The sequence below is a fragment of the Jaculus jaculus genome, chromosome 6 (assembly GCF_020740685.1).
Source record: "Jaculus jaculus isolate mJacJac1 chromosome 6, mJacJac1.mat.Y.cur, whole genome shotgun sequence".
NCBI classification, from domain to species: domain Eukaryota; kingdom Metazoa; phylum Chordata; class Mammalia; order Rodentia; family Dipodidae; genus Jaculus; species Jaculus jaculus.
In genome coordinates, this window is record NC_059107.1 from 14,266,739 (window position 1) to 14,288,541 (window position 21,803).

At 45.8% G+C, this 21,803-nt stretch overlaps 1 pseudogene; it reads right to left on the reverse strand.

The window, feature by feature from the left end:
• LOC101593399 overlaps window positions 1-21,803 on the reverse strand; it is a 62,355-nt pseudogene that overhangs the window by 315 nt on the left and 40,237 nt on the right.

Genomic DNA, 21,803 nt, shown 5'->3' on the forward strand with positions numbered 1-21,803 from the left:
GGCTTAGCAATCAGATCTTTCAAAATCGATTTAGCTCATGCTCCAAAGTCCTGGCTGGAACTGACAGCAACTTCCTCTTGGCTTCTGTGACCGTTGAATACAAGTGCTGAGCCACTTTAAACCTTTTTGAGGCCAGGACTTACCTTCAAATAGAATTCTTTTTTTTTTTTTAAGTTTTCTTTTTTCAGGTATAGCCCAGGCTGACCTGGAATTCACTATGTAGTCTCAGGGTGGCCTCAAACTCATAGCCATCCTCCTACCTCTGCCTCCCCCCCACCCCGAGTGCTGGGATTAAACACGTGCACCACCATGTCTGATGGAATTTTTTTGAATATATTTTATTTATTTATTTATTTGAGAGAGAGAGAATATGGGTGCTCCAGGGCCTCCTGCCACTGCAAAGGAACTCCAGGCACATTGGCCTCTTTGTGTGAGCGTCTGGTTTTATGTGGGTGCTGGGGAATTGAACCCAGTTCGTCAGGCTTGGTAGCAAGTGCCTTTAATCACTGAATCATCTCTCCAGGCCTCAAATAGAATCTTAAGAGGAGCCTGCTGAGAGAATTAACTTACTTCGAGACCTTTTTTCCCCTCCCACTAGTATAAATAATTGGCAGAGCAGTCTCCACCTTTGGTACCTGGAGTTGATGCACAGTGATCTGCAGTGGCCCAAACTCCAGTAGCGCAGAAGCCATCTTTGTCCACTTCCTGTGTCCTGGGAAATGGGATAAGATAATGAACTGCTGGGTAGGTGCAGACCAATGATTCCAAGTTTGGGAAGCTCCAGAGTCTTAGCACACACAGCTCTCCCTCTGGTGGAGAGAGACCAGGCAGCCCCTCCCTGTGACTTTGTATGAGGAAACTAATTGCCCTGGAAATGTCAGGAATTTGATCTTCCATCAAATCCTCCCGCCCTTCAGATCTATCCTGTCTTTGGCTATTTGCATCTCAAGGTTAAAGTAGGCTGTTGTTTTCTGGATGCTAATCAGTTGTGAAAACTTTTGATCTTCTCTTGAAAACCCAAAAGCCTTTGCCAGGCCCAGTTCTGAGCGTGGTAGCTGAGCTGCCCTAGAACAGGCGGGCTGCTTTATTGGGTGGGTGGGTGGGGGGAGCGGTGATTAGCAGCTTTCATCTTAATTCTTTCTTAGGGCTCTATGGGATCCCAGAAAATGATTTAATGTTTCTCAGGTCCCTTCCACCAAATGTGATCTGCATTTTGTCATAGATCCACCCGGGGGAGGGGGTTGTTTCACTAGATAAACACTAGCTTGGGACTGGGGCTGTAACTTAGTGGGGAGCCCTTGAACAGGGGCAAGACCCCAGGTTCCCTCTCCCAGCACTGTGGACTAAGTAAAGGACAGCAACCCTCAGATGCGACAAGAGATGGCTTAGCAGTTAAGGCGCTTGCCTGCGAAGTCTAAGGACTCATGTTCGAATCTCCAGGCCCCACTTAAGGCAGATGCACAGTGACGCCAGCACGCAATGTCACACGTGAGCACGAGGCAGCTTACGCGTCTGAAGTTTGTTTACAGTGGCTAAAGACCCTGGTGCGCCCATTTTATCTCTCTCTCTTCCTCTCTCTTAAATAAATAAATAAAAAAAAGTAACAAGAAGAGCTGGAGAGATGGTTCAGTGGTTAAGGCACTGGCCTGCATAGCCTAATGACCTGGCTTCAATTTCCCAGTGCCCATGTAAAGTCAGATGCACACAGTGATACATGCTTCTTGAGTTTGTTTGCCACAGCTTCTGGGGGGCCCCAGCATGCCCATTTCCTCTGTGTCTTTTCTATCTCTCTCTGCTTGCAAATAAGGAAATAGGAAAAAAAAAATAGCAACTAGGAAGCAAAACAAAACCCACAAAACCACCCAGTTCATTTAGACGAGATCAGGTGCGTTCAGGGTGGCATGGCTGTAGACTCTCCAGTTAATTTAAAATTTAAGATAAACTTTGCAGAGCTGGGAGTGGTGGCACATGCCTTTAATCTCAGCATAAAGGTGGCAGAAATAGGAGGATCACTGTGAATTCAAGGCTAGCCTAGGCTACAGATTAAGTTCCAGAACCTTGTGTTAAAAGAAAATAATAGGGCTGGAGAGATGGCTTAGCAGTTAAGGTGCTTGCCTGCAAAACATGACAACCTGGCTTTGATTTCCCAGTACCCACATAAAGCCAGATACACAAAGTGGCACATGTGTTTGGAATTCATTTGTAGTGGCAAGAGGCCTTGGCACACTCATGTTCTCTCTCTCTCTGCCTTTGCAAATAGATAAATCTAAAATAATCATAATAAAATGATAAACTTTACAATTGTAGATTGTTTTCAGCCATGGTAGCTGATACAGATGGGCTGTTTGTAAGTGTCCTCCTATTGAATGACGGAGCTAGTTGGATACCAGATACTATATCTGCCTAAATCAGGCTTCCTTTTTAACTTTTTTTCAATTTTTATTAACATTTTCCATGATTATAAAAAATATCCCATGGTAATACCCTCCCCCCCGCCACTTTCCCCTTTGAAATTCCATTCTCCATCATATCCCCTCCCCATCTCAATCAATCTCTCTTTTGTTTTGATGTCATGATTTTTTCCTCCTCTTATGGTGGTCTTGTGTAGGCAGTGTCAGGCACTATGAGGTCTTGGATATCCAGGCCATTTTGTGTCTGGGGCGAGCACATTGTAAGGAGTCCTACCCTTCCTTTGGCTCTTACATTCTTTCTGCCACCTCTTCCGCATTAGACCCTGAGCCTTGGAAATTGTGATCGAGGTGTTACTCAGTACTCCAGTCACTTCTTTCCAGCACCATGATACCTTCTGAGTCATCCCAAGGTCACTGCCATCTGAAGAGAGAAGATTCTCTACCCAAAGTGAAAGTAGCGTTAATATAAGAGTATAAATATTAAGAGAAGGGCTTACTGGGCAGTTTGATAAGCATCGTATATACATTTTTCCAGACATCAGCAGACGTTACACCCCTAGGGCTCATGACTGACTACCCCTGTTTTAAGTTTTCAGTATCAGGGATGAAATCAGGCTTCCTTTGAGATTCCTGTATGACTATGTCGCCCCAGGCTTCCTCAACCTTGCCACCTCCTGTCCTGCCTTAGTTTCCTTTCTTTTTTGGAGACAGGGTCTCATGTAGGGCTGGCTGGCCTTGAACTCATTATGTAGCAAAAGGTGACTTGGGATTCCTGATTCTTTGGCTTCCCAGCTGCGTAGATTTACAGGCGTGTTTTACTAGACCCAGCTTCCATATAGCTAGTTTCCTTTATGATCCATGTTTGTGTGTGTGTGTGTGTGTGTATGTGTGTGTGTGTGCGTGCGTGCGTGTGTGCGCGTGCGTGTGTGCGCGTGCACGTGAGCAGTGCTGGGACAGAACCCAAGACCTCGAACACACAAAGCAAGCGCTCTACCACCACACCCTGCCAACCTCTGCCTCAGCTTCCTGAACACGGGGGTTAGTAGCCTTCACCCCCACTCCTGGCTTTAATCAGGCTTCTTGACGCCTTGGTTGTGGGGTGCTGAGTGTGTCTTGCAGAATGCTGGCCTTGGCCATCTAGATACCAGCAGCTCCCCAAGTTTGTTTACTGTTTGTTTGTTTGTTTATCTTGAGGCAGGATTTCACTCTAGCCTAGAATGACCTGGAATCACTCTGCAGCCCAGGATGACCTTAAATCCTTGAATTTACTGCAATCCTTTTTCTTCTGAAGTACTGGGATTATAGGCATAAGCCATCAAGCTCAGTTTTCCCCTAAATATTTTTTTTTTTTGAGGTAGGGTCTCACTCTAGCCTAGGCTAACCTGGAATTCACTATGTAGTCTCAGGATGGTCTTGAACTCACAGCAATCCTCCTACCTTTGCCTCCTGAGTGCTGGGATTAAAGGCGTGCACCACCATGCCTAGTTCCCCTAAATTTTGACAGTTAAAAAAAAAATCCTGAATTGTCACATGTCCCTTGGAATAGAGATGCCAGTTTTAGCAAATAAAAATAGAGGATATCTAGTTAAATTTGAATTTCAGAAAAACAATGAATAAATTTTAGTATGTATGAATTTAGCTGGATGTACTAAATATAATCTGGCAATTTACTGGGATGGGAGGGAGTGTGTAAAGTTTCCCCTTAGATAAGAAAGACTCTTCTAGAGAGAGATTTGCACAGGCGACCTCACTTTATCCACTGCCTCATTCTCCTCCTATTCCTGCCCCAATTTTCTCTCTCCCTGGCTCCCGAATCTTAGCTCTTATGATGGAGGGTAGAGTGCATTCCACCGTGGGCGGTCACCACACAGCGTGCCACTGTTCAGGCACGAGGGGAAGGAGAATAGGTCAGCACTCGGCGTCCAGTACACGGTGGGGATCAGACACAAAGCTGTCAGGGAATAGGTGTGGTCATTTGAGGTAGGTGCCCCAAAGTCTCCACTCTCCCCTGCCAGGACCCAAACTCTAGCATCCTTTTGTGTCAGATTGATAAAAACAAATTGGTGAGAGATTGGAAAATTGGGCTGGAAAGATGGCTTAGCCGTTAAGACACTTGCCTGTGAAGCCTAAGAACGCATGTTTGAATTCCCAGGTCACACCCAGCCAGACACAAGGGAGCAATCTTGCATGTGCGTCACAAGGGGCACACACATCTGGAGTTCACTCGCAGTGGCTGAAAGGCCCTGGTGCACCCATTCCCTCTCTCTCTCTGTCTCTTTCTCTGTCTCTCACTTAAAAAAAATTAAAAGATTGGAAAATCAAGGGCACATTTCTTTCTTTTTCTTTTCTTTGATTTTTTCGAGGGAGGGTTTCACTCTAGTCCAGGCTGACCTGGAATTCACTCTGTAGTCTCAGGCTGGCCTCGAACTCACAGCACTCCTCCTACCTATGCCTGGGATTAGGGCCATGCGCCATCATGCCCCACTACGAGCACCTTTTCATTAGAACCTTGACTCTGATCCTATTTATACTCTTCTTCCCTGCTGGATGCTATTCTGGCTCCTTCTGCTGCTGTTGCTGGGAGCATCCTGGAGCGTTAGCATTCTGACCTGTACGTCTACTCTCTGGTCAATCCATACTAGAGATACGCACTTCCTCCCTGTGCAGTTGTGTACAGTTAATACACTTCCTAAGGTCACACACTTGTGTGTGCTTAGGGAGGTTCAGTAATGTGCTGCTCAAAGATCAGCAATGTGGTTCTTGTTTCTTCACAGAAGAAGTGGTGTGCTCCTGGGGGAAGGTCTAAGAAGAAAGCCTTAAGCATCTTAATAATTGCTCCCAACAATGTATTACACTTCCCCCCTGCAAACAAGTTAACCAGATTGTAACAGGGACTCGAGGCTGCTTTTGATAAAAGTGGTGCACGTCTTTAATCCCAGCACTTGGGAGGCAGCGGTAGGAGGATCACTGTGAGTTTGAGGCCAGCCTGAGATGACATAGTGAATTTCAGGTCAGCCTGGGCTAGAGTGAGACCCTACTTCGAAAAACAAAAACAAAACAAAACAACAACAGCAACAAAAAGCACCAGTTCTTTACTTGGGTCTATCTACAGGTGGCCAGAGGGTGACAGAAAGCTTGGAACTCTGCCTTCAGTGTGCACCTGTCTCCTCCGCTACCTTGAACTTTGGGTGAGATTCCTGCTCAACTCTGCACATGGTTAGTAGGATCTCTGAAGCAGTGTTTGTCTGAAACTGGCAGACCCGCCCCATGCCCCAAGGCGGAGGTGACAATCTTCATTATCAACTGCCGTCTTGCCTTTCAGACTTGTCCCTTCTCTGAGTCATTCTCTCCTGCCATCATCTTGGATTCCAAGAATAGCAGGTCGCAGCATCGATGAACATCTTGTGATGAGAGTGGAAACCAGCTCTAGGCAGCAGCAACTTGCTTTATGCAGCCAAGGCCGAGGTAATGATGAGCCAGACCCTGTACCTCTTGGACCAATGTTGCTCCACCATGCTTACCTCTCCCCCTCCCAACAGAACCCCGAAATCTTGTCAGTGCTCTGAAGAAGGGATGAGGACCATGTGCTGATCTTCCTCTCCCCCCAGTTTGACCATATTGAGTACATTACTATATGTGTGTGTGTGTATTTGCCAATGTAGTGAGTAGTTGACCTGGTCCGTTGGAGACCCCCTAGAATCAAATCTTTAGGACTCACAAGACCATTGGCTTAAAGACTGCGTGTTTAGGGCCAGTATGGAGGCACACCTGAAATGCCAGCACTATGGAGACTGAGGAAGGAGCATCTTGAGTTCCAGGCCAGCCTGGACTACGAAGTCATCCTGGCTCAAAATTTAAAAAGAAAAGAAAAATAAATAAAACTGTATGTTGGTCCCAGGCCTGCTACTCAGCGTGATCTTTACTCTTGCTGCCTCTGTAAGAGCATTTTAGTTTTTGTTTTAAAGTATTTTAGTTATTTATTTGCAAGCAGAGAGACATGCAGAGAGAAGAGACATGGACAGAGAGAATGGGCCAGGCCGCCAGCTGCTGCAAACAAACTCCAGGTGCACGCGTCACTTTGTGCATCTGGCTTTACGTGTGCAATGGGGAATCAAACCTGAGTCTTTTGCCTTTGCAGGCAAGCGCCTTAACTGCTGAGCCATCTGTCCCGCCCCATTTTAGTTTTCACTTCTTTGTTTCATAAGATGCTCTCTCCAAGACAGCGTTGCCATTTTCTTGCGTTTTGCATTTAGTTTCAGCCTGCCTGTGGGATTTTGCTACCGTTGATTGTGCAGTTATGTTCCTTCTCGGCCCAGCTCTCAAACTGTCTCCACATATGTGCAGCGCGGCCATTTATCCCTGTCATTCGTTCTGTGGCAAACTCTTCACCATGTGCCCGTGAAGGTTGCTTCTGGACAGGAAGGATGAGGCAGGTCACAGCAGCAGCACAGGGCGTGGGTATTGGTGGGTCTCGAGTGCTGGTGTTGTGACTAACTTGCTGTGGGATGTGGGTCTGTCACGTCTTCCAAGTGTGTACTAGATTGAAAGCTGACAGGTCCCCGCAATGGTCCGTGCATACTGCAGGAATTACATTAGGCTCTGGAAGAACGCGTGATCCATCAGCAATGTCTGCCGTGGGTGAAGGGGGGCAATTGTGATCACAGCATCTGTCTGCTCAGCTACCTTGAACTTTCGCTAAGAGTTTTGTTTCAGCATCGTTTGGATACACAGACGCTAAGAATTCTAGCTGGAATTCCCATGAATAGTGATTAAATGTTCTCAGACTTTCTAAATTCAAAATCAGGATTTTATAGGCACTCCCAAATTAGTAGTTCAATTATTTAGAACAAAAGAACCACTATACTTTTTCCTTTCACTTGGAATCGCTTTTGTTTTGCTTCTGACCTACCTTATTTGGCTCTAAACATATGTGGCTTTTCTAGAAGTAGAATTTGTACTTTTTATCTTTTTTTTTTTTTTTTTTTCAAGGTAGGGTCTTATTCTAGCCCAGGCTGATCTGGAACTCACTCTGTGATCCCAGGCTGGCCTCAAACTCACAGTGACCCTCCTGCCTCAGCCTCCTGAGTGCTGTGATTAAAGGCAAGCCTGGTGAGTTTTCTCTTTTTGAGGGGTGAGGACAGGTTAACCTAAAACTGCTTTGTATCCTAAACTGCCAAGCTGGACTTGGAATTGAGATTCTCCTGTTTCAGCCTCCTGTGCTTGGATTTTAGGCATTCCTGGCTTGGATGTAAGGATTCAAATTCCCACCAAGTCCTTCCAGTGACCCATAGTAGGCATTGAGAATTTTTATTACAAAATAAGGAAGGGTAATAAAAACCAAATAAAACAAAAACCAAACACTATAAGCCAAGTTAAAGGGAAAATTGCAGGCCACGTGAGAATACTTGTTAATATTTACCTAAAACATATTTAAGAGATATACTTTGGCCCAGTGCAATGGCACACACTTTTTATTTATTTTGGTTTTTTGAGGTAGGGTTTTACTCTAGCCCAGGCTGGAATTCACTATGAAGTCTCAGGCTGGTCTTGAACTCACTACAAGCCCCTTACCTCTGCCTCCAGAGTGCTGGGATTAAAAGTGTGCATCGGGCGTGGTGGCACATGCCTTTAATCCCAGCACTTGGGAGGCAGAGGTAGGAGGATTGCAGTGAGTTCGAGGCCACCCTGAGACTCCATAGTGAATTCCAGGTCAGCCTGGGCTAGAATGAAACCCTACCTTGAAAAACCAACCTACCAACCAAACAAACAAAAAAGGATAGGAGAGATAGCTCAGCAGTTAAGGCACTTGCCTCCAGGGTTTAACAATCTGGCCTTGATTCCCAGAACTCATGTAAAACCAGATGCACAAAGTGGTGCATACATCTGGAGTTTGTTTGCAGTGGCTAGAAGTCCTGGCTCACTCATTTTCATTCTCTATCTCTCCTTGAAAATACATAAATAAATAATATGAAAGAGAAAGAGAACTTTTATTTTTAAAAATATTTAACTTATTTATTTGAGAGACAGAGGGAGGGACAGAGAGGGAGAAAACAAGGGAGAGAGAGAGGGGGAGGGAGGGAGAGGGAGAGGGAGAGGGAGAATGGGTGCACACCAGGGCCTCCAGCCAGGGCAAATGAACTCCAGACACGTGTGCCACCTTGTTCATCTGGCTTACATGGGTACTGGGAAATTGAACCTGGGTTCTTCGGCTTCATAGGCAGGTGCCTTAACTGCTAAGCCAAGTCTCCAAACTGAGATGATATTTTAAACATCAATAAGAAAAGATGTATAGTGCTGTAGACAGAGCAAGGAGTTTTATATGAATGGAGTCATGTGGCCTTGCTTGGTTTTTCACTCAAGGTCATTAATTTGAGATTCATCCATGTTGCACATATCAGTAGTTTGTTCTTTCCATGGTTGATTTCCAGCTTGCCCATTCATCTGTTGATGGGGAATTGCTGTTTCTAGTTTGGGACAGTTTCAAAGAGAACTACTGTGAAGATGTGTTTACAGGTCTTTGCACGGATGAATGATTCCTTTTTCTTTAGGAATATATACCTGGGGGCTGGAGAGATGGCTTAATGGTTGAGGCACTTGAAACCAGTGAGCTGGGCATTGTGGCCCATACCTTTTAATCCCAGTGCTTGGATCACTGTAAGTTTGAGGCCAGGCTGAGACTACATAGTGAATTCCAGGTCAGCCTGGGCTGGTGTGAGACCTTGCCTTGAAGAGAAACACACAAAAAAATAATTCCCAAATTTCCATCAGCTGGGAACCTAGCATTCAGAACACCTAAGTTTATGGGGTACACCTGACCCAAACCACCACAGGTAGTGTGATTTATTTATTCATTTATTATTTTTGTAGTGCTAGGGATTGAACCAGGGCTGTGTGCATGCAGGCAATAGCTCTATTGCAGAGCCCGTTCCCAATCTGTCCAAAGCTATGTTGTAATCTGGGCATGGTGGCTCACAACTTCAGTATCAGCAGTAAGGAGACTGAAGTAGGAAGATCACTGCTCGTTCGAGGCTGGCCTAGGTTACAGAGTGAGTTCCAGGTCTGCCTGGGCTAGAGTAGGATCCTGCCTGAAACAAACAAACAAACAAACAAACAAACAGCAACAAAAAAAAAATGCTGTGAATCCTTGGCAGTTCTGTATACACTGTGAAATCAGCGTGTCATTTTCTATACGGAATTCTGGGGCTGGAGAAATACCTTTAATTGGCTTGCAAGTGGCTTTATGCTGCAATCTTTGCATTCCTTTCCCTTGAATCAGCTAGGCCAAGAATTTTTCCTGTTTCCTCTTTCTCTCTCCCTCTCTTCTTCCTTCTTTCCCTTGCTACCTCCATTCCTCTCTTCTTTCCTTCCCTCCCTCCCTCCTTCCTTCCTCTCTCTCTCTTTTTTTTCTCTTTCTCTCTCCCTTTCCTTCTTTCTTTTTTTTTTTCTCTCTTTCTTACTCTGTTTTTTTCAAGGTAGGGTCTTGCTCTAGCTCAAGATGACCTGGAATTCACTATGTTGTCTCAGGGTGGCCTCGAATTCACAGCGATCCTTTTACCTCTGCCTCTCAAGTGCTGGGATTAAAGGTGTGGACCACCATGCCTGGCATCTATCTTTCCTCCCTCCCTCCCTCCCTTCCTTCCGTCTTTCTTTCTTTCTTTCCTTCCTTCCTTCCTTCCTTCCTTCCTTCCTTCCTTCCTTCCTTCCTTCCTTCCTTCCTTCCTTCCTTCCTTCCTTCTCCCTTTCTTTCTTTCTTTCTTCCTTTCTTTCTTTCTTTCTTTCTTTCTTTCTTTCTTTCTTTCTTTCTTTCTTTCTTTCTTTCTTTCTTTCTTTCTTTCTTTCTTTCTTTCTTTCTTTCATAAAGCCAGTTGACTTGCCCTATAGCTGTGGCTAGCCTGGAACTAATAGGCAAGCCTCCTTCTCCGCATCCTGAGTGCTGGCATTTTAGTTGGCCTCGCTTCTTTCCTTTAGTTTTTGTGCAGCCCAGATTCCATAGTTAACTTTATAGTTTTGGTTAAGGTATCTGCCTCTGAAGCCTAAGGACCCATGTTCTGCTCTCCAGATCCCATGTTAGCCAGACACATAAAGGTGAGGCAGGTGCAAGGCTTCACATGTCCAGTAGGTGGTGCAAGTGTCTGGCATTCAACTACAGTGGCTGAGGCCCTGGCTTGCCAATTTTCTCTCTCTCTCTCTGTAAAATGAAAAAAAAAAAAGTCTAAAAAAAGAATTGTGAGATGGTGGGGATGAAGTAGTGTGTTTGATCAAGATGCTTCCCTGATTCACTCCAGTCTATCTCTGCAGAGGAATGAGAGTAAAACCACTGCAATAGGGATTTATTTATAATATTTAAACAAATATTATTTATCGCAAGCAGAGAGAGACAGAGAGGTGAGAGAAAGATGGACTCCATATGCATGTGCCACTTTGTGAATCTGGCTTTATGTAGCTACTGGGGAATCAAACCCAGGTTGTTAGGCTTTGCAGGCAAACGCCTTAACCACTGAGCCATCTCTCCAGCCCCAGCTATGGCTCTGATGGCCGTGGACAGAAGAGTGAAGAAGACAGGCTTTGTACTTTCATGGATCTTATACTCAACACGGACTGGGGACAGGTAAGTAAAGCACAGGAGTGGGACTGCAGGCGTGGCTCAGTGGGTAAAAGGCCTGCTGTACAAGCGTAAGGAGCCGAGTTCAATCCCCAGCACCCACATAAAGCTGGGCATGATGGCACATGCCTGCGCTCCTAGGGCTTGGCAGGCAGAGACTGGAGAATCCCTGCGTCTGGTTAGCTAGCAAGTCTATCTGAATTGGTGAGCCCCAGGTTCAGTGAGAGAGCCTGTCCCCCAAAAGAAAGTGACGAGTAATTGAGGAAGACACGGATGTCAACTGGCTGCAGCATGTTGTGCCACACATATGCATACCACCCATACACATGCCCAAGAAAGAAAAGAAAAAAAAAAAAAGAAAGAAACCAGTGAGCTGGGCATTGTGGCCCATACCTTTAATCCCAGTGCTTGGATCGCTGTAAGTTTGAGGCCAGGCTGAGACTACATAGTGAATTCCAGGTCAGCCTGGGCTGGAGTGAGACCTTGCCTTGAAGAAAAACACCCCCCCCCCCCAAAAAAAAACACCAAACATCCCACACTGGAATGACAGAGGCTGTATAGAAATTAGGGCATGGAGATTTGGTAGGGAAGGATGGCTCCATTTGCTGGGTTGGCCAGGTGAGGCTCTGAATGATGAGAAGTGTTGAGTTTGGCCCTTGTTACTGTTGAGCTTATCTTTTCCTTCTAGTTCCTTCTGCTTCAACCATTCACCTGCCTTACACAGCATCTCACCACATCACTTCACTGCGGCTCAAACCCTTCCACGTCTCTCGGAGTGACTTTGCGAATTATCTCCACAGCAGCAAAGCGTGGTTCCCACATTAAAAAGCTGGCATGCAGCCCCGCATGGTACAGTGGAAAAGGCACCCTTGCCCCAGGCAAAGGCATTTACACCTTCCAGGGAAATCCATGATTAGAGAAGCAGGCACAGTGGAGGGGGCGCGTAGGAGGCTAAGTGGAACTTAATCTATTAGAAGAGAAAGGCCTTTGAAAAGTGAATTAACGATATTTATAGCCACATCAGGTGAGTCGCTGGCAAGAGCTAGCTGATAATGAGGCCAAGGTTGAATTCCCACACGGACCAGAGCTTCAGTAGAGAAATTATACTGTTCGCCAACTGTCCATGGACTTCAGCAAACAAAGAACAGTCCGTCGTCTAAGACAGGGCCAGGCTTCCCATCTGCCTGCCCTGTTGGACTGCTTCGAGGAACAAGTGGGCATGGATAATAAAGTGCTCTCTAAATCCATTGTCAATACGATCGTACCTTGCTTGATTCCATTCTTTTTTTTTTTTTTTTTCTTTTTTCAGGTAGTGTCTCACTCTAGTCCAGGCTGAGCTGGAATTCACTATGTATTCTCAGGGTGACCTCGAACTCATGATGATCCTCCTACCTCTGCATCTCAAGTGCTGGGATTAAAGATGTGCGCCACCACACCCGGCTTTGATTCCATTCTTATTTTTAAAAATATTTTATTTTTACTTTATTTATTAGAGAGAGAAAGAGGCAGATAGAGAGAAAGAGAGTGAATGGGTGTGCCAGGGCATCCAGCCGCCGCAAACGAACTCCACATGTGTGCGCCACCTTGTGCTTCTGGTTTACGTGGGTTCTAGGGAATCGAACCTGGGTCCTTTGGCTTTGCAGGCAGGCGCCTTAATCACTAGGCCACCTTTCCAGCCCTCCATTCTCATTTTAATGAACAAAGTAATCCATGCTTGTGCAGTGTGTTGGCTGGCTGTCTCTCACAGTAGACTCTGGTGTTCTGTGCACCATGCCTTACAGATCCATCAGTAGTCTTGGAGTCCACTCCTATCCTGAGCCAGAAAGATTATTATTATTATTATCATTATTATTATTATTATTATTTTGGTTTTCAAGGTAGGGTCTCACTCTAGCTCAGGCTGACCTGGCATTCACTATGTAGCCTCAGGGTGGCCTTGAACTCACGGTGATCCTCCTACCTCTGCCTCCCAAGTGCTGGGATTAAAGGCGTGTGCCACCACGCCCGGCTTCAGAAAGATTATTAACTATTTTATTTTTGAGGGGTTTTGAGGTAGGGTCTCACTCTAGCTCAGGCTGACCTGTAATTCACTATGTATTCTCAGGGTGGTCTTGAACTCATGGTGATCCTCCTACCTCTGCCTTCCGGAGTGCTGGGATTAAAGGCGTGCACCACCATATCTGACCCCGGAAGATTATTTTTATATACTTTGAAACACTGATGCTTGGACTTACTTTTTTCTTTTTAGTGGTCGTGGTCTGGCTAAATAAATACGCTTGTGACTACAAAGTGTATTCTAAGCATGCTGCGGTACTCAATTAACACTTTCTTAACCACTGACTACTCATGTAAACTTCCTCTCTTCTCTCTTGTATGAGTCCTAGGGCAAGTCACATTTGAACTGGTCTTTTCCCCTGATCTCTACAGAGCTAAAAGTCAGGCAGTTTCGACATAGGGGTGCACAGGGGTGACAACTATGGAGCGGTAGCTCCACTCCAACTTCCGGCTCACCATTGCTGCTGTTCATTGTTGATGGCTGTGGCTTACAGGCGCTGACTTCGTGGTAGCCACTGGTCCCCTGTGGCTATTGAGCACGTGAAATGGGGCCACTGTGAATTTGGGTTTGCTGTGTATGCAAAACATACACCAGACTGTGCAGGACGTGTGTGAAAAGCTTGCAAAACATCTCATTAATGTTTCATATTGGCTAATGGGTGAAATGATAGAGTTAAATAAAATGTTGCCAGAATTGATTTTAATCTGCCTCTAACTTATTAAAAAAGTGGTTACTAGAAAATATCAAATTCCTTCCGTGCCTCTTGTTTGTGGCTCCTGTTGTATTCTGCAGGACAAGGCTGTCTTCAAATACTCCTTAAGATAGTTCTCTAGGCAAGTCAACACCCCACAAACAGAAAATAGATTGTTTTATGGAAGTGGAGAGGTTTATGTAATTTGGCTTATGTATCTTCAAAAACAAAAAACAAAACAAAACAAAACAAAAAACCCAGCACCCCCCCCATCCCATAGGACTAGGTGTGGTGGCCCAAGCCTATATTACTAGCACTTGGGAAGCTGAGTTTCAAAGCCAGCCTAAGTTATAGAGTGAGTTCTAGATTACCATGGGCTCGAGTGAGTTTTTGCTTCATAAAACAAAAACCAGGCTGGAGATATGGCTTAAGCGGGTAAGGCATTTGCCTGCGAAGCCTAAGGACCCAGGTTTGATTCTCCAGGTCCCACGTAAACTAGATGCACACGGTGGTGCATGAGTCTGAAGTTTGTAGTGGCTGGAGGCCCTGGTGCGCCCATTCTCACTCACTATCCCTCTCTCTCTCCCTCTCTGTCTCTAATAAATAAATAAATAAATAAATAAATAAATAAATAAATAAATAAAAATATTTAAAAAATACATCTCTTAAAAAAAAAAAAAAACCAACCCTCAAGGAACCTTCCAGTGCCTCTAGTTTATTGGTTCCTGAACTTGTCTTCCTTTTAGAAACTGCTAGGGTCTTAAGTCATTATTTTACACATTTCTGGGCTCTTCTCTGGGTGTGCTGGATTCATAGGCCCGAAATAGGATCCTGGGTTGTATTTTTATTTTTTTAGTATGCATGTTTGTTAATATGCAGTCCATGGCTCAGTGGTAGAATGGGTGTGCTTGCCCAATATGTGCATAAATATATAAGTTAAAATAAAATAAAGGGGCTGGAGTGATGGCTTAGCAGTTAAGGTACTTGCATGTGAAGCCAAAGGACCCAGGTTTGATTCCCCAGGACCCATGTAAGCCAGATGCACAAGGTGACACATGTGTCTGGAGTTTTTTTTTTTGTTTGTTTGTTTTGTTTTTTAACAGTGGCTGAAGGCACTGGCATGCCCATTCTCTCTCTCTCTTTCTATCTCTCTCTCAAATAAATAAAATAAAATAAACAGCTTAAAAACAATACAGGGCTGGAGAGATGACTCACTGGTTAAGGCACTTGCATGAAAAGCCCAATGACCCAGGTTCGATTCCCTAGTACCCATGTAAAGCCAGATGCACAGAGTGGCCCATGTGTCTGGAGTTCATTTACAGTGGCTAAAGGCCCTGGCATACCCATTATCTCTCTCTCTCTCTGTTAAATAAAGAAATAAATGAAATATTAAAAAAAAAAAACAATACAAACAAGCTGAGTGTAGTGGCGTATGCGGGAAATCCAGCACTTGAAGGATGAAGGCCGGAGTTCAAAGCCATCAGCCTCTACCTCTCACGTTGGAGATCAGCCTGGGGTACATGTGACCTTCTCTCATAAGGTACACACATCGTTCTTCACAGGCCCAGGGAGATGGCTCAGCAGGTGAAGTGTTTGCCATGTAAGCACGAAGACTGAGTTCAGATCTCAGTTTCCGCGTAGCCTGTACTCCGACACTGGGGCGGTGCAGACGGTCGAATCCCCAGGGCTTGCTGCCCAGCTCCTCTGGCTAAACTGGTAAGCTCTAGGACGAGTGGGAAAACATTTTCTCAAAGAAATCAGGTAGAAAGCAATTGAGGAATACGCCCGATGAGCCCCTGTTCACATCCATGTGCCTACACACAGCACCCCTAGACTTATGCATCCCCAGCCCCCAAACACACAAAAACTAAGCAGCCTAGTGGTTTCTGGTGGGCAGCTGGGTGTGAAAACCCCTGAGCTAGGATTTTTTTTTTTTTTTCATTTCCTTAAGAGGCTTTTCTGGGGTCACAAGTGAGCACATGTTCCCCCTGATTATCCTTTGTGTTCCAGATCCGCTGTGTTTTTTGTGTTCTACTTAAACCTTCGGGGATGTCACAGCTCAGGACAGAATGACCCCAAGTGCATCCCAGCAGGCAGGCCATGGGTGGGGTGCCCTTATTTGGGGAAGGCTGGGTTTGGCTCAGCAGCCCCCTCTGCTGTTAGAAATCCAAGTTCCGCCCAGCAGAGCCGCCCAGGAGACAGGAGCCTGGAGGGCGGTGGCACCCAGAAAACAGCCGCATTCTGCTGGTTCTCAGGCGGGTGAGGAGCTTCACTGGCAGGAGGTGACCCAAGGAAACATTGCAAACCAAGACCCTCGGAGCCAGAGGCGCGGTGGCGGCCGCCGCTCCCAGAGACGGGAACTTGGGCCAAATCTTTCCACTTCTGATCTCAATTTCCTCTTCTGAGAAAGTGACAGACCCAGGGGACGAGGATTTGACATTGGAAATAAAAGGGATTAGAAGTGCAGATGATCTAATCAGAACTGTCTTCTTGTTCAGGAGAAGGATATAAGCCTAAGGACTGACTCTACCCATGAAGTTGGTGGCAGTGCCCACAGGGAACCTATGTTTTTAATCATTAAATTTTTTTAAAAAAATTATTTGAAAGAGAAGAAGAGAGAGGGGAGAGAGGGAGGGAGAGAATGTCAGGGCCTCTTGCCACTGTTGATGAGCTCCGGACACATGCTCCACTTTGTGCAGCAGCTTATGTGGGTGATGAAGAATGGAACCCAGGGGCTGGAGAGATGGCTTAGTGGTTAAGCGCTTGCCTGTGAAGCCTAAGGACCCCGGTTCGAGGCTCAGTTCCCCAGGTCCCACGTTAGCCAGATGCACAAGGGGGCGCACGCGTCTGGAGTTCGTTTGCAGTGGCTGGAGGCCCTGGCGCGCCCATTCTCTCTCTCTCCCTCTATCTGTCTTTCTCTCTGTGTCTGTCACTCTCAAATAAATAAATTAAAAAAAAAAAAAAGAATGGAACCCAGGTGGACAGGATTTGCAAACAAGCACCTTTAACCACCCAGTGATCTCAGCCTTACACCTTAATTTTTTTTCCTTTTTACTGACAGCTTCCATACATACAGAAAATAAACCATGACAATTCCCTCCCCCCCCCACTTTCTTTACAGATCTACATTCCATCATATTCCCTCCCTCTCTCCATTAGTCTCTCTTTTATTTTGACGTCATTATCTTTCCCTCCTATTATGAGGGTCTGGTGAAGGCAGTGCTAGGCACCGTGAGGTCATGGACAGCAAGGCCAATTTCGGTCTGGTCGATTGCATTGTAAGCAGTTCTCCCCTTCCTTCTTACATTCTATCTTCCACCTCTTCTGCAATGGACCCTGAGCCTTGGAAGGTGCTTGCACCTGTGTTTTTTTAATTATTAAAAATTATATATATATTTATTTGTAAACAGAGAGAGATATAGCGAGGAGAGAGAGAAAGAGAGAGAGGATGAAAATGGGTGTGCCAGGGCCTCTTGCTGTTGCAAATGAACTCCAGATGCATGTGCCATTTGTTCATTTGGCTTTACATGGGCCCTGGGGAATTGAACCAGGGTTGTTAAGCTATGCAGGCAAGTGCCTTAACTGCTGAGCCATTTCTCTGAGAATCCTGTTCTTGAGTTTTGTTTGTTTTTTAAATTTTGTGGTAGAGTCTTTCTCTAGTCCAGGCTGACCTGAAATTCACTATGTAGTCTCAGCATGGCCTTAAACTCACAGCCATCCTCCTACCTCTGCCTTCCATGTGCTGGGATTAAAGACGTGCACCACCACTCCGTGTGTGTGTGTGTGTGTGTGTGTGTGTGTGTGTGTGTGTGTGTTTAAGGTAGGATCTTGCTCTAGCCCAGGCTGACCAGGAATTCACTGTGTGGTCTCAGGTTGGTCTCAAATTCACAGTGATCCTCCTGCTTTTACCTCCCAAGTGCTGGAATTAAAGGCACCACACGTGGCTGAATATATATATATTTAAATCACTTTCAAAAGAAAATGTCTCAGTCACACCAATTTTCCCTAACCAATGTCTTTCAGGGTTGTTTATCAGAAGTTTGGTAGCACTAGCTTGGGTTTCTGATTAATTTTAAAGAGTAAGAATTTTTTTTTTCTCCAAAAATGTAAATATTGAAAATTTAGACTCTCCCTTCAAATCTTTCGTTTTTGGTCTGTAGAAGGAGCCCAACAAGGACTCAATTTGAATTTTATTTCTTTTTTTTTAATTGTTTATTTATTTATTTGAGAGTGACAGACACAGAGAGAAAGACAGATAGAGGGAGAGAGAGAGAATGGGCGCGCCAGGGCTTCCAGCCTCTGCAAACGAACTCCAGACGCGTGCGCCCCCTTGTGCATCTGGCTAACGTGGGACCTGGGGAACCGAGCCTCGAACCGGGGTCCTTAGGCTTCACAGGCAAGTGCTTAACCGCTAAGCCATCTCTCCAGCCCTGAATTTTATTTCTTTTAAAAAATATTCTTATTTATTTATTGGAGAGAGACAGAGAGAAAGAGGCAGGAGAGAGAGAGAGAGGGAGGATGACCACAGGAGGGTCTCCTGGCGCTGCAATGCACTTCACGTACATGCGCCACTTTCTGCACCTGGCTGCGCTCAGGCACTGGGGACTTGAAGCCTGCCTGTCAGGCCATGCACGCAAGCGCTTAACCATCTCTCCAGGCCAGCTCGAATTTTTTTTTTAATTGCCTCTGACCTCTATAAGTCTTCTCTCCCTGCACACGCTCCTGAGCCCACCTCCTCCCCGTGGAGATCATGAGACAGGAAATATGAATATTAAATAAGTGGTCCAGGGGAAGACAATTTTCACAGGAGGGGTTTTATTCCACATGTGCACAGAGGTCATGGGTCTCTTGTGAATGCCTCTCTTAGGGATCACCTGAATTTCCCCCCATGCTTCGTGGTGTAGATAGAAGCTTATTTGGGAAGCTGTGAAGACAAGCACTGAGTCCACCTTGTGTTCATACATCTCTTAGGGCCGCTTCTTACCAAGTTCCTTTGATCCAAGACATAGAAAACGTGGCAGAAAGGCCGCATTCATTTGTTTTTCGGATGGGTATCTCATTCAGCGTGGTTCAGACTGCCCTGGGTTTTCCTACGTAGCCCTGGGCTGGTCTGCAATTACATGCTATGCTCCTCCATCTCAGTCTCTCAAGTGCTGGGGTCACCGGCATGCATGTGTCACCAAACCAGCTCTGTTGATGCATTCTTATGCTTTCCAACACAAATTTAGTTAACAGAGTCTTTGCTGCTCAGAATGAATTCTTTGAAAGCAAAATGCAAGCATGCTTTGTTTGTGAAAAAATAAAGCCCTTTTCTTCTTTTTGTCAGGGCTTTCTCCACGCCCTCTGGTCTGCGCTCTTCATAAGACAGTCAGTACTGTGTTCCACCATGGTACTGAAGATGCTTGAGTCGTAAATTGTGGTCCCCAAAGGTAATGCCAGAGCTCAGTCTAACCTCACTGATATCTTCTCAGACTCAGTAATTGGCATATCTAAGGACAGGCTTTATACATCCTAATGCATGTGAAATGCTTCCACACAGCACCAGGCCCATAGAACACCCTAGAAGATACTGGCTGTGGCTGAAATGATAGCTTATTTTACCAATTGTTTTTTCCTTAACAGGCAGGGGAGGGCTGGGCTCCCCAAAAGTATGAGCAGTATCTTTGCTGTGATGGGGGAAAGGGCATGGGGAGCCCCGTACACTGTTGCAGGTGGGCATTGGCTAGCCCCAAAAGTGTGCTTGAAATGTAATACACTTGAAATAAGACATATTGGGGTTCTGGGTTCTACTCCGCTAGTTTTACTGGTGTAACACCATATGTCTTATATACCATGATAGACCAGTGTTTTTTTAAAAAAATATTTTATTTATTTTTCTTTATTTATTTGAGAGAGAGAGTTGGAGAGAATGGGCATGCCAGGGCCTCTAACCACTGCAAATGAAGTCCAGTTGCATGTCCACCACATGCATCTGGCTCGCCTGGGTACTGGGGAATCGAACCTGGGTCCTTAGGCTTCCCAGGCACGCACCCTAATGGCTAAGTTATCTCTCCAGCCAGAGGGAAGCGTTTCTACCAGCTTGCTGTGAGGATCAAACGACCTAAGCGACTCGGCAGAGGGCCCCTGCTCGTTCTACATGCCAGAAGCTGAGACAGCTAGGTTCAGGCACTTGAGGAAGCAATGGAGGCATTTTGAAGGTGTGGGAGAAGCCAGATGAAGTCTAAGGGTGTGTTGTTTGGGACTGTTAACTTTCACATTGGGTTTTTTTCCAGTCAAAGATTTACATGGACAATAAGCCCACTAGATAGAATGGCTGTAGCTGGTTCCTAGTTGTTGCCCTGGGGTAAAAGTTGACCTAAGAGTGGTCTCGCCTGCTAGGCTCATATCTTTCTCTCTTTCTTGTGGTATGCATAATCGTGGACCCAAACACGTCCACATCCTGATCTCCTGAACCTGTGAATATGTTACCTCACCAACAGGAGACTTTGAGATGTGATTCTAATATATTTAAATTTTTAGTTTATTTACTTATTTGAGAGAGAGTGAGAGAGGAAAGAGAGAATGGGCACACCAGGGCCTCCAGCCACTGTAAATGAACTCCAGACACATGTGCCACCTTGTGCATCTGGCTTATATGGGTACTAGAGAATTGAGCCTGGGTCCTTAGGCTTCGTAGGCAAGTACCTTAACCACTAAGCCATTGAGATGTGATTATATGAAGTATCTTTTCATAAATTTTTTTGTTTATTTTTATTTATTTGAGAGAGAAAGAGGCAGAGAGAGAGACACACACACACAGAGAATGGGCACGCCAGGGCTTCCATCCACTGCAAATGAACTCCATATGCATGTTCCACCTTGTGCATCTGGCTAACGTGGGTCCTGGGGAATCCAGCCTCGAACTAGGGTCCTTAGGCTTCACAGGCAAGCGCTTAACCACTAAGCCATCTCTCCAGCCCCACCCCCGCTTTTGTTTTATCCAGGTAGGATCTGGCTGTATCCCAGGCTGACCTGGAATTCACTCAGGTCTCAGGGTGGCCTCGAACTCATAGTGATCCTCCTACCACTACCTCCCGAGTGCTGGGATAAAAGGTGTGTGCCACCATTCCCAGGCAAGTATCATTTTTAAAATTTAAATTAAATTCTTATATTTATTGAGGGAAGTATAGAGCCCAGGAAAGGTACCACAAGGCTGGAGATCCCCCAGGAAGGAGGGGGCTGGGAAAACTGTGGAAAAAAGAGAGAGAAAAGAAAGTTCAAAGAGCTCCTGCCACGTGTGGGGCCGGAGGGGGTAAGGAGCCTGTGTGGACAGTAAGGGCTGGGGGCCCTCCCCTCAGCTCAGCCAAGGAAAAAACACCCCCATGGCTGGAACTGCCCATGTGGTCAGAGTGAGGGGTCCTGAGAGGAGCTTATCCTGCATTATCTGGGAGTCCTTGGAGTAACCCGGGGGAGGTTCTCACTGAAGAAGAGGGAGGAAGGAGAGTCGGAAGAATAGGAGAAGAGATGAAGGAAATAATGAGGCAGAGTGTCCTTTGCTGTGGCCACGGTCACTCTAGAAGCTGAAAAAGGCAAGGGTGGAATCTCTCTTTGAGTGTCTGGAAGGAATGCAGCCTGGCTGCAAACGCATCTTAACTTTTTTTTTTTTTTTTTGGTTTTTCGAGGTAGGGTCTCACTCTGGTCCAGGCTGACCTGGAATTAACTCTGTAGTCTCAGGGTGGCCTTGAACTCACGGCGATCCTCCTACCTCTGCCTCCTGAGTGCTGGGATTAAAGGCGTGCGCCACCATGCCCTGCGCATCTTGACTTTGATTGTTTTGAGGTAGGGTCTCACTCTAGCTCAGGTTGACCTGGAACTCACTCTGTAGTCTCAGGGTGGCCTTGAACTCAGAGTGATCCTCTTTCCTCAGCCTCCTAAGTGCTGGGGTTAAATGCATGCACCACCATGCCCGGCTTGATACCTTGACTTTGAAACGGACGTTAGGCTGCGCCGAATGCATCAGTGTAACCTGGCATTACGTGGAGGCACGGTACGTGTGTAGTGTTT